Here is a 12,690-nt window from a genome sequence, read left to right as displayed (position 1 = left end):
ATATACACACACACACACACACACACACACACACACACACACATACACATATATATATCTGTATGCATAGTGTAGAATTTTGGCCCTCAAGTTGTGTGAGAATGAGCGTGGTAGGGGTGGATACTGTAGTATTTGGCATTAAGAACAATGGGATTCCTGGCAATTACACTATTGGTTTCAGGTTTAATAGAGTAACCTGTTAAACTATTTAAGGTTTGGGGTTTTTTTCACACAGGAATGCAGCGTTTTAACCATTTGATCAACACAGGTATTTAGCAACATATTAAATCAGTTTGGATAAAACTGGCAGTGAACCAAATTTACTACAAGCGTCCATACATCCTCTATGTTGTAGGTTTCTGTACACAAAATATCAAGATTTATACATTAGTATGCCAATTTCACTAAATGGAAAATACCATGTCATACAGGAAGTATAATGTCAGTTTTGTATTGAATGGTAGCTGAAATACTAACCTGATGTAAAGGGATTGCTATTCAATGGTTAATTTGTTGAGTCCATATTAAATAACTCAATAAAAAAGTAAGTGGTAAGTGCATTAACAGGGAAAAGTCTGTACTCTGAAATGTATAATTTTGGCATACCTGTGTTCTGAAGCATTCGATATGGACCATTATATGGAGTATACTAATATAATTCTTTCTCAGTAAAGGTCACATTTTAGGAATTTAATGGAACTTTCAATATATTACATGTGTTTTACCACCCTTAAACCAATAAAAGGGGTTCAAGATATATTAACATTTCTGCAATCCCACAATGGTCAACTGTTTTTATAAGCTAACAGTATGCAGTACTAGGTATATAAGTGAACTGAGCTGCACACAGAGTCCTTACAAATCGGCTCGGGATAATTGGATAGGCAAGAGAAAATTAAAAAAACATATGGCCTTATGTGTTTGGGAAGGGGGTTGGGGTGACATTAACATAATGTAACTTGACTAATCATTATTGGCCTAACAAACAGAATCATGCTTGCCACATAATCATATGGTGATCTGTTCTACAATGGTACACAAATTATTATACAGGCTGTAGTTGTTACTTTTAGGTTAACATGGAGAAAATTTTGAGTTCCTTAATGGATTACCATGACATAAAATTTTACTGACATCACTATTAAAATAAAGGACTGTGTCCATGATGATGATTATGATGATGATGATGATGATTATGATAAAACTATTAAGATCAGGTTAGACTAAATTAGCCCATAATCCTATAAACATATAGGGCTAGATTTACTAAACTGCGGGTTTGAAAAAGTGGAGATGTTGCCTATAGCAACCAATCAGATTCTAGCTGTCATTTATTTAGTACATTCTGCAAAATGACAGCTTGAATATTTAGTAAATATACCCCATAGTGTTGTAAAACTTGTAATATACTCTCTTTAAAGAACATATCATTTCATAGTAGCATCTTTTTTTTTAACAGTGGAATGGCAAATCACATTATTATCATTTTTAAAAAACACAGTTTTTGTGGTACATTTAACAAACCTTCAAAAAAGAAAAAGTGGAAAAATTGCCCATAGCAACCAAACCAGATTCTAGCTTTCATTTTATAGAATGCACTAGATAAATAATGGGTACAATCTGATTGGTTGCTATTTGCAACATCGCCACTTTTCCTTTTTAGAAGGTGCAAGAAATCTACTTTTGTGTCTCATTTAGAGTTGTGTGTAAATGCATTTTTTCGATGTAAACTTGCACCCTGATGCAAAATAAATGCAATTTGCGTAGACATCATAATGTGGTCTTGATATGTACCTATAAATTAATCCTGGGTGCACATTTCGGAGTTGATGATAAGATAAAGACAAATGCATCTTGGGGTGCACACAGTGGTCAAAGTGGAGGTGAATATGGTGGTATGCCATACTACCACTTCTCCTATTGTCTTCATTGTAAAACTATCAAATTCCATACCCTTACATTCCCATTAAATCTTTCATACCGGCACTTCTAAATGTCTACTTTGACCACTAGGTGCACATAAATTAAAATGTGTGCAAATCACAAGTCAGATGTGGAAATGCAAGTGTTTAGAGTAAAATATGCTTTTCTTTTTTTTTTTACCTGCACATGAGAAATGTCTAAACCTACAACCATGTTACGCTATTTATATGACTGGCTTGCGCCTATTTATGTCCTTAGAGTCAGAACTGGGAACTGAATGGGCGGGTTAACATAGCTCAAGTACACAATAGGCGTGTTTACATACTCATGCTCTCCTTAGAGGCAGAGGCAGAGACAGTGGCAGATATGCCTGACAGGAGGTGTTATTTGTTCTGGGTGCTCTACACCAGGAGCAATTAAGCAGTTAAAATAAAACATATTAAATAAATAAACAACATGCCCCTCCCCAAATAACGCTCAACAAATTGATGATGATGGTGTCTCCATTATGATGCAACATTTACTGATTTATTTTGAATTGCATGCTCAAAACAAATAAGTGCACATATTTTACAACTGCACTTTTAGCTTAAATGTGGTCAACTCTAAGTGAGCCACTAAACAAAAACGAGGGTTCAATGGTTCATATTTGCGTAATGTTATGTTCTGTTCCATCTGTCCATAAAGTTAAAGGACCACAGAACGTAAAATGCAAGCTTATAAATTAAGATATTCGAGATAAATGTTCTGACCATGCGGCATCACTTTCACATTATTATATATCAGTGGACACGTATCTCTGAATAGAATAATATACATTATGCTACTGGAGTGTTTATGTCTACAATACTTTCTTTCACTCCTCTGCAGCAGGATGGCATGTTAAGAACAGTTGTTTCTCTAACACAGTTGCCTGACAGCTTGGCAGGTTCGCTTTGCAGAAATGCACTGTGTGATTCAATAGATTAATGCAAAGGGGCATGGCCAGTGATGTCACAGCAACTAAAATCACTGCATTCTCAGCTCCCTTACCTATATCAGATCCCTATGGTACGCTATCATAGATATTTTGGAGGAGTTGGCTGTAGTGAAGAGAGGAATAAACAGTTTCATTTTTTAAGAAGGCTGCAGCGCTTAGCATTGAACAATGTATTTTACTTTTTATCTCAAAATACCAAGTTTAGTCATCCTTTAAGAATACTGAAGAACACCTGTAGTGATCTACGCCAATAGGGGTCATGTACAAAGGTGTAAAAATGCGGCCCTGCAGCACAAATGCTGTTATGTGATGTCATACACCAATATTTGCAAGAATATGCTTGTATGAACAGAGTTTTGCAATGCTAAGAGTGTCAAGCTGGTGGCCTCTCCAATGCTGTAAAATAATGTTCCTTCTAGAGGGAGAAGCTGGGCAAATCAGGGTGTTTCTTGTGGAACACCTGCCAAATACAGTGTCTCACTCTGCTCTCACATGCAAAAACAAGATTTTCTACTGTGGGGCAATATATTTATGCAAGCTGTAAGCACTGGCAATTGTGCTTTAAGAGGGGATTTCCAGGGGGAAGCACAGTCTCTTTCCACCAGCAAAATTATTTTTACAATTTTGGAGGTGGCAGAGGTCAGGTCACTGCCTATACTTCTAAAAGAACAGCTTTTGCGCCAAGAAGGCTAAGTTTACACATGGAAACACATTTGAGGCACAAAAATATCAATGTAATAAAACATTGAAATGTACTATACACATGTACAAAGATAGCCTTACTGCTTCCTTACTCCTATGAATCCATAACCAAGCACGGACAAGCAGGGCCTGATTCATTGAGGAATGCAAAATTAATGTATTGTGCATTTTTTGTTTTAAAATCGTGGCCCCACGCGTCTGTATTTAGGTAAAAGCAGATCTCAGGAAATGTCTCATTTAATACTGGTCTAGATACACTGTTTAAAATGGTACTTGCCCTATTTAGACAGACACAATACACTGCAAGACACATCCGATACATGTGGAATATAATGTATAGGCAGAACGCACAGAAAAAAAAAGTATCCAATTATTGTTACATGTTGTTATAGTTTATCTCTGAGGAAACCACAAAACTACTGTGGAGAAACGCGTCACTTACTAATAAGAGACCCAAGAGTGTTCTATATCGCCGGATTGGCTGTATAAAAGTTTTTGATCTTATATTGGACCCAAGCATCAGATCTGTAAAACATTTTGGATCAAGTTTCAAAGAGGGTAAGATCACCATGGTGAGTGAATTTTTGTCCAATATCTAAAGACTTGTACTGCAGCTGTGGTAGGTGGTGTCAGAAGTCACCAACATGGACTGCAAGAGTCAGGCTTCTGAAGTTGACACACAACAACTTCCCATAAGGAGCAGCATTGACCCTCTCCCAAGTCCATAGGTGGTGGCTATATTATATTTATATGTATTCATGAAAAGTTTTGTAGTTTATATATAGATATAAACCTTTCTTTCTTTTGAGTTTGAGACGTACTAGGGGTCAGCGTCCGGTCATATCTTTTTTTGGGTATAGTATTTTGAAATTATTGTTACCTGTTAATAATATAGTAATTAATGACAAAATATCAAAAAAGTTTTTTTTTTCATGAAATGCATTTACTATAATGTTATTAATGTCTACTGTATATAAAATGCATTTTTACAGTTGCTCAAGAGCAAACACGTTATAGTATGCATACGCGACCTACATGACCTGTAGCTGGTGCAAGTGATACGATAGAAAAACAAGTACCTTAGAAACGGCCAAAAGCTTGAATCTGATGCTGCTGAGTGTGCTTCAGCTTGGCACTCCATTACTGTACATTGACTACGTGCATACGCCCCTTCTCCTCCCTGCTCCGCCCATGAAATAGTAGGCTGTCAGAAGTATCATTTGCGTTTGAAGATTAATTGGATGTTCTTGTGTTCACTAAGGTATAGTCTGATTCCGAGCATGCACTGTGCGATTTTTCCTTAGTGAATCAGGCCCATGGTGTTTCAAGAGACCACTTTTAAAGTTGAAACTAATTAAGGGGATGTACCTACAGTCAGAGTAGTCAAGACTTTCACATGGAAATTTTACTTTTTGCACAATGCACATTCACATTTCACATGCAATCTCGCAAGCAGACAGAGTACTTTCTAAACCGGAAAGTAGGCATATACCTCTCTATGCTCTAACAGATGATTAGGCATATTTGTTTATAATTAAACAAGCTGCACTTCTGCATATCATGCAGTTCGTAAATGACCCTTAACTTACTTCAGTTTTCCAAATAGAAAAATAGGACACATTAGGTGACAAATCCAATCTACCCAAAAAATCACAGCTAGGCTGCGCTCCTTCCAACTTCTAAAAATTGGGACCGTTCTCGCAAATCAATAAAATAAAATCAGGAGGTATGTCCTTATTGAGTCCAAAATGACTCTCAACCAGCTGCATAGCAAATTTAAATACAATGACATATCTGCCAATGTATGTGAATTTTAAATGTATATTTGTAAATGTTATTAGTTCTCACATGAATAATCTAATGTCTTAGGTTTAATGAGCTAACACCTGAAATGTTTATAAAATATAAATGTATATATAAAATGGTAAGGTTTTACAGAAGATTTAGGTACACAGCTATTGCAAGCAGTAATAGTAGGCTTTTCCTTGCCCATAACTTAAAAAAACACAATAATCTAAAACCAATAAACTGAATAAGACAAACCTTCTGTGAACCCTGGTGCATCATGGGACTAAAGGGGTGATTGTGGGGTTCAGCTGCTCTTAAATTAGGGGGCTTTAGTACAGGGGATCCCTGCTTATTTGGGGGAGGGATGTTCATTGCCATAACAAGTCTTTTTCATGAAGGTCTCCATAATTAATGTTTTTAGTGAACAGAGCTGTTTTGACAGCAAAAAAAAATGCCAAACAATGCAGTGAATATATCTGGATATTTGAAATCTTTAATCACCATACCTTTAGAAAGTAGTTACAGTGAACTCCTTTCTTTGAGCGTTACCTCCGCTTATTACAATCCGTAATCAGTTTGCAAACACTGATTTGAAATGAGCACTGATTCTACATTACATTTTAATATAAATAAATATGGCAACATATATTTTTTTAACACTACAATCATTTAAGAGCATTTCAATGACGTTAACTAGTGTTCTAAATACATGTAAAATGCCATTATAACAGGAAGAAACAAAAAATCTGTTTAGACAATTCAAAGTCTATATCTAGCCTAAGTGTTTGTCATACAATTTGGATAACTAGGTTGTTCTGAAGCACGGGTCCGAGGTTACAGATATCAGCAAAAGCTGTACGATATATACATCCCTTAATTTCTATGCAAAGTTATATCTATGGAGGTTCTCTTGATGTGTGTTCCATTTGGAACTCAGCTCAAAAAAACGTTTGTATGGATAAGTCTTTATCAATTTACACTAAAATAAATGATGCCGTTTATGGTTTAAATGTATACCATACAGGAAATTGGCAGTGCTACTTTCACAATGAAGTTGTCCCTGCTTTACAGACCCCTCTGGAATAAACAGTTATCAGCAACTGCAAAGCACTGAGAAAATAAGCCAGATCATAGTATTTGGAGTGGGCCAACAGCCAGCACTGTGTGAAAGGCTTTCTGTGCATGGAAATGTCATTGCAGCCAGTATAAGAGAGGTCTTTATGATACCAGACATGGTAAACAGGAAGGGGAGCAGGGAGAAGGGGCCCTGGGAGAGTTCAGTGAGATAGACCTAAAATGAGAGAGGCGCATTATCAAATTTTGACTTTCCAGCTAAAAACGCAATTGTTTTAAATATGTTACCTCCAATAGCAGCTGATGTACAGGTCACTGTAAAACTTCAACTAAAAAAGTCATTGCAAATGGTCTGACTGCATACAGACATTTACCTTATCTAGGACAGTAAATCCTGAGTTTCTCATAGCTATACTTACAGGGCACTGACACTACCCATATTATTGGGTATGCAGAAGCAGAGGCTCAGAATGATGGCATAATGCAAAAATAAAGGCCACTGTGTCTATTTGCTATGGGACGGACACAAACAACAGCCCTTGCCTGCATGAATCGGGGATTGTCAAGGAAATAGCAGCTGTGAAAAACATAAACCTAGTATAAGTGAATACTTAAATATAAAAGGGCAGCACAGTGGCGAAGTGGTTAGCACATCTGCCTCACAGCGCTGGGATCATGAGTTCAATTCCCGACCATGGCCTTATCTATGTGGAGTTTGTATGTTCTCCCTGTGTTTGCATGGGTTTACTCCAGGTGCTCCGGTTTCCTTCCACACACCAAAAACATACTGGTAGGTTAATTGGCTGCTATTAAAAAAAAAAAAAATTTAAAAAATTGACCCTAGTCTCTTTCTCTATGTCTGTCTGTGTGTATGTTAGTGAATTTAGACTGTAAGCTCCAACAGGGCAGGGACTGATGTGAATGAGTTCTCTGTACAGCGCTGCGGAATCAGTGGCGCTATATAAATAAATGATGATGATATAAAAGAAGAAAGAAATATCTACATGTTTTTGACCAGCACAATATCTCTGCAAAACAAATCAGTTCAATACTGCAGTAATACTGCGAGTGGAGATCACAATTCCTGTAATTTAGTAAATAAATTATTCACTTTTTTTCTGTATTTGCAAAGTTAGTTCCATTCTTAATTTTAGATTGTATGACTAATCTCTCACTATGCAAATACAATTGCATACCAATCTCTCCCTTTGTACTCCAATACTCAGTAAGGGCATTTATGAAGTGTGACTGTAAATACACTGTGCGGTGCATTTCTTCTTTTCTTTTGTGCCTAATTTTGTATTGTCTGATACTAGTCAAGATGGCAGCAAGTGTAAATTTGCTTTTGTTTGTGGCGCCCTGCAGTACTGCACCTGCTATTGCTATCAAATACAAAAAAAATCGTTCTTGTGTTGTGGTAAAAGATATGGTGGTAAAAGATATGTCAATGAGCTGCAGGTGGTAACGGGGGGCTTTGGTGTGAGATCAGAAGTCGCCGAATATACTGCAGTATACTATCAGTATGATGCAATCTGCCACATCCAGGCACACTTCATATATGAAACTGCATTTAGAGGCATACAAATACCAATGTAATAAAAACATTAAAATATAGAAATGTGACACAGGAAATAAAAAGATAGCCACTTACTGCCATGGTCTACTTAAGACGTAAATAAGTCTATAAGAGTACATTAGAAAAAAAGTTGTAATTAAGAGAGTGAACCAAATGTGATAGTAGGATCATGAAGGGAAATATTTACATTTTTCCTGGTATGTACATTCAAATTTTACACCAAAGGGGGAATTCAATTCTCCAGGATGTGGCGCTGGACATCTCTGTGATGTCCGGCTGCGCAGATTACCGCTTATTACCTTAAGGGATCTTCACTCATTTCTCTGCACACCTCTATCGGGTGCAAGGGCAAATGAGCGGTGATACATAGCCACGGAGTTCCTTCGTGGACCGTTCCGGAGGCATTCTGCAGCACATCACACAAAATTGAATTTCCCCCTAAGTGTCTGCATAGAAACTACTTTGTGTGTGCATAAAAATCAATTAGGCATATATGCATATGAATGAGGCACTGATCTGTCACATTGTTTCAATTTGTAAATTCTACTAAGTGACTGGTGAAGTCCAGGAGGTTCAGAAGCAATATTTGATACCCTGTGTAAAAGACTGTTTTTGTTATTCCTTATCCCTACCACCCATTCTCCAGCTAGCCACACACACACATACACATACATTACAATCATTGACAAAATCAATCACATTACGCCTACTTTCCTGCTTCCAGAATGAATTCTAAACTCACTAGTGCCCAAAGGGGAAAGACGAGGTTTAGAAAACAGTGCAGCTATGCATCAGACTGTCAATCACTGTTTCTCCACTCAATCCTATAGTGGTATGGTTAGAAGCTACACATGTCAATCATGACAGGGAATCCTTACTTTCAATGTAAGTTTTCAAAGCTCATGACATATCTGTTCACCATAAAGTTAGCATTGTTGAAAAAAAGATAGTTTCATCAAGTTCAACCCTTCATAAATTCTAATTGCGTCGATCCACAGGAATGTACTACTGTATTTACATAGCAACAAAACCCCTATTTTTAATGGAATGTGTTGACATCACTTTACAGATAACACACTTTACAATAAATCATGTACTGTTACTGCATGCCAAATGACAAGGAAGTGTGCCATACGTTCTGTGTCCAAAGCAATTTCTTTTACCAGTTATTACTCAATGGAATACTCAAATACTTACAAGATTGGAAGTTCTAAATGACTGTATAATACTACATCCTTCTCTGATTGTCTGATACTCCAGTTCACAGGCTATCAAAAGAGATCATTAAATACTGTGACAGGTATGAACTAGAAAACCTGAAAAAAATATAGTACTTAAAAAAAAAAAAATCATCTAGGACAGCTACAGCTTACAATTTTCCATGCACGCCACATATTCATATTCATCGTACCCAGACATTTTAAGTGCAAATGAGAATGAAACTTTAACGCCAAATGAGAAAAAATAAAGATGCATATTAAAAAGATTAAATGGAGATTGTGCTCTTTTCACTGTAGTGATGCCGAGAATGTCACCATAAATGACAAGGTGGTTTATTAGCCTTATTTAACAAAATGGTTTATTCTATTTTGAGCACAAGTATATATGTGCATGTGATAACTGTGTTGAATATCAATAAATATATTCTTTTTAACCCTCTGCAGTGCATTATTATCTCTTTGAGTGAGTGTGGTGACCATTGCAATTTTTGGTTTTATAAATAACAAGAGAATTAATGTCATCTTACAGACCATCAATACATCACTACAAATTTCTTCACTAGGAACTCGTGCAGAGAAACCTGATGTTTAGAAGGTCCACGTTTGGCTATATTGCATGGAAAAGCCAGACAAAGACATCTCAGTTTTGCTGAACTGGTCTTTGTGGCTTTTCCCTGGCGGTCTGTCACTCCTGCAGCCGGCCACAGCTCCAGATGCTGATGAAATCACTGCCTAGCACACTAAACACTTCCTATTCTGTGGCTGGTTCAGCCTAACCCACCCTCCTTCCTGTCCTGCATAGGGAGATTTCTTTTTAGAGAGAAAAAAAAAACACAAAAACAAGACATGAATTAACTACTGCTTCACCACTGTAAAGTGCTAGTTGCTTCCAAGTTCATCATAGAATTTGTGCTAAATCAAATATATATATATATATATATATATATATATATATATATATATATATATATATATGATCTTCCCATCAGCCATTTTATCAGAAATGGTCTTTAACTATGGATAAATACCAGAGTGATTAATTAAACTACATATGTTTCCCCGATCTTCTATGATGTGTCAAACGTAATTTGGCCTGCCCGACATAGAAACAAAATGCTACTTTCCGTTACAAGATTGATACATTTGGTCACAATCCCACAAAATTCAGATTTATCTGTGTGAGACCTTAGCAATTAAAGCAATTTCACAAACTAGACGTGAATCAACCCTTACTAAGCAACATAATGCTATTACTAATCTCATAAATGTCATAATTTTTTTTTACAGAAGAATGGATATGGGCAGCACGATGGCTTAGTGGTCAGCATTTCTAACTCCTAACACTAGGGTCATGAGTTTGATTCCTGACCAGGGCATTAGCTGTGTGGAGTTTGTATGCTCTCCCCGTGTTTGAGTGGGTTTCCTCTGGGGGTCCGGTTTTCCTTCCACACTCCAAAAACATACTGGTAGGTTAATTGGCTGCTATTAAATGTATCCTAATCTCTGTGTGTGTATGTTAGGGAATTTAGACTGTAAGCTCCAATGGGGCAGGGACTGATGTAAATGAGTTCTCTGCATGGGCAAATCTATTAGTTTATTTTAGGAGGGGTGAATTAGTCCCCACCCCATTTTTGACATCTAAGGCTGCCTGTGTAATCAGAGCAGCTGGGCAGCACACTCTCCCTGCCTGTCTCTGCCGAATGGACCTGCACATAGTGTGCAGCCGCCGGCAGCAAACCCCTGCTGATCACCCCCGCTGAATCCGCCACTGGTTCTCTCTACAGTGCTGTGAAATTAGTAACGCTATATAAATAGCTGATAATGATGACGAATGGATGCCATCTTACAAATTAATCACTACATAATATATGCTACATTACTCTTGTATCAATTTGCTGCAATTTATCAATATGAAAATATTAAAATAATACCATGTTAGTGTAATCTCACATATTTATGCTAACAGAAATACTACAATTATACAAAGCAAGTGATTTTCCAGTACAGAAAGGTATAATATACCGTAAGCATACAGAATAGTGGCAGAAGGACCAACAACTGAGAGTAAAACAAATATTACTGCATATACAAATACCTAGTATGAATGAAAAAGGAAGTCAGAACACTAGGGTGGGAGCAGGGAGGAAGAATTGTTGAATAAAACAATGTGACCCAGCACTAAAATATATAAAAATGAATAATCTAAGTGGAGCCAAGTACTGAATCTGAGTCTGTTATGTTCTTGTATAGTGATTTGAATTTACATACAATTACAGCATAAAGTGGTCTGTACAACCACAGAACCAATGCTCACACTAACCATGACACATGATCCATGATTGGTCGATTATACTGGTCACTGGTGAGAACGTTCTGCAGTATCTGATCTGGTGCGATCATGTTATACTGGCTAGGGACATGTTCTAAGGGAAGTAGCAACTTCTGTTCATAGAGACTACCATTCACTTCATTACATATGTGGTTTGCAAAATCTGGCTGTATGGATTGTAAAATCTTCTGCGTGGACTTGAAGATGGATATAGGAACCATTCTGAGCATTGCTTCTATATTTATGGTTTTCGCTGGTTATGGAAACAGTATATTTAATCCAAAAATCAGCTTAGTTGCAGTAACTATGATCCTTAGATTTAAATCCCCTTCAATTCACATTTTGCCAATATTTATAACCAAAATATTAAGCTGAACATTAGCATTCGGACCACATGGAATATTATCCAATCAGAGAGTAAATAGAAACTAAGAAAAAAAAAATAACAGCAGGAGTAATTATTACACCACCTGTATCATCCCACATAAGTGCAGTATAAGTGAATGCTTGCGTGATTTAGTTTAGTTGAATATAATCAATCAGTGGTAGGCATCTAAATGATTTGCAAATTTAAACCAATCTTTTATAGCTCAATGAATTAAAATGTACAATATTCAAGTGATAGCAGCTGTAAAAATGGATCAAGTTATTCTAACTTATGGGCCACTGTGGCCGATCACAGCACAGGATGAAAACAAACTCTGTTTTTAACAAGTGGATTTAAATATTTACTGCTCCGAGACCTTATTAAGGCATTTAAATCAGCTTGGAGGTTTAATCTTGGCACACAAGCTTTTTTCTGTCCTGCTAAAGAGCTCAAAGCTTGGCTGCAATTCTGCAAATCGCCCATATTGGGAAGTCAAATCCTTAAATAGAGTGCAGAGAATGTGTGGATAGGTCATTCATATTGGGATGCAAACTAAAAGCAATAAATTAGTGGTACCATTACATATCTGAAAGCTGCAGCTGCATTTAACCAGATACAAAACTGATACATATACCTAATACAGGGATTGTGCTTAGACAAATTTGAAAACAAATCACTTCGACAACAGATAAAATTCTGGTGGAAATTGTTTAAAGGTATGAAATGAATAGA

The 12,690-nt window shown here is 36.7% G+C and overlaps 1 protein-coding gene across 1 annotated transcript in view; it reads right to left on the bottom strand.

The window, feature by feature from the left end:
- The window catches only part of CTTNBP2NL (CTTNBP2 N-terminal like), a 69,705-nt gene that overhangs the window by 22,724 nt on the left and 34,291 nt on the right, over window positions 1-12,690 (bottom strand). The gene's annotated exons all lie outside the window — the stretch shown is intronic.

The sequence above is a fragment of the Mixophyes fleayi genome, chromosome 2 (genome assembly GCF_038048845.1).
Source record: "Mixophyes fleayi isolate aMixFle1 chromosome 2, aMixFle1.hap1, whole genome shotgun sequence".
In the NCBI taxonomy this organism is placed as follows: Eukaryota; Metazoa; Chordata; class Amphibia; order Anura; family Limnodynastidae; genus Mixophyes; species Mixophyes fleayi.
The sequence above is the reverse complement of the archived record's forward strand: the minus strand, read 5'-3'. Positions and strand labels throughout refer to the sequence as shown.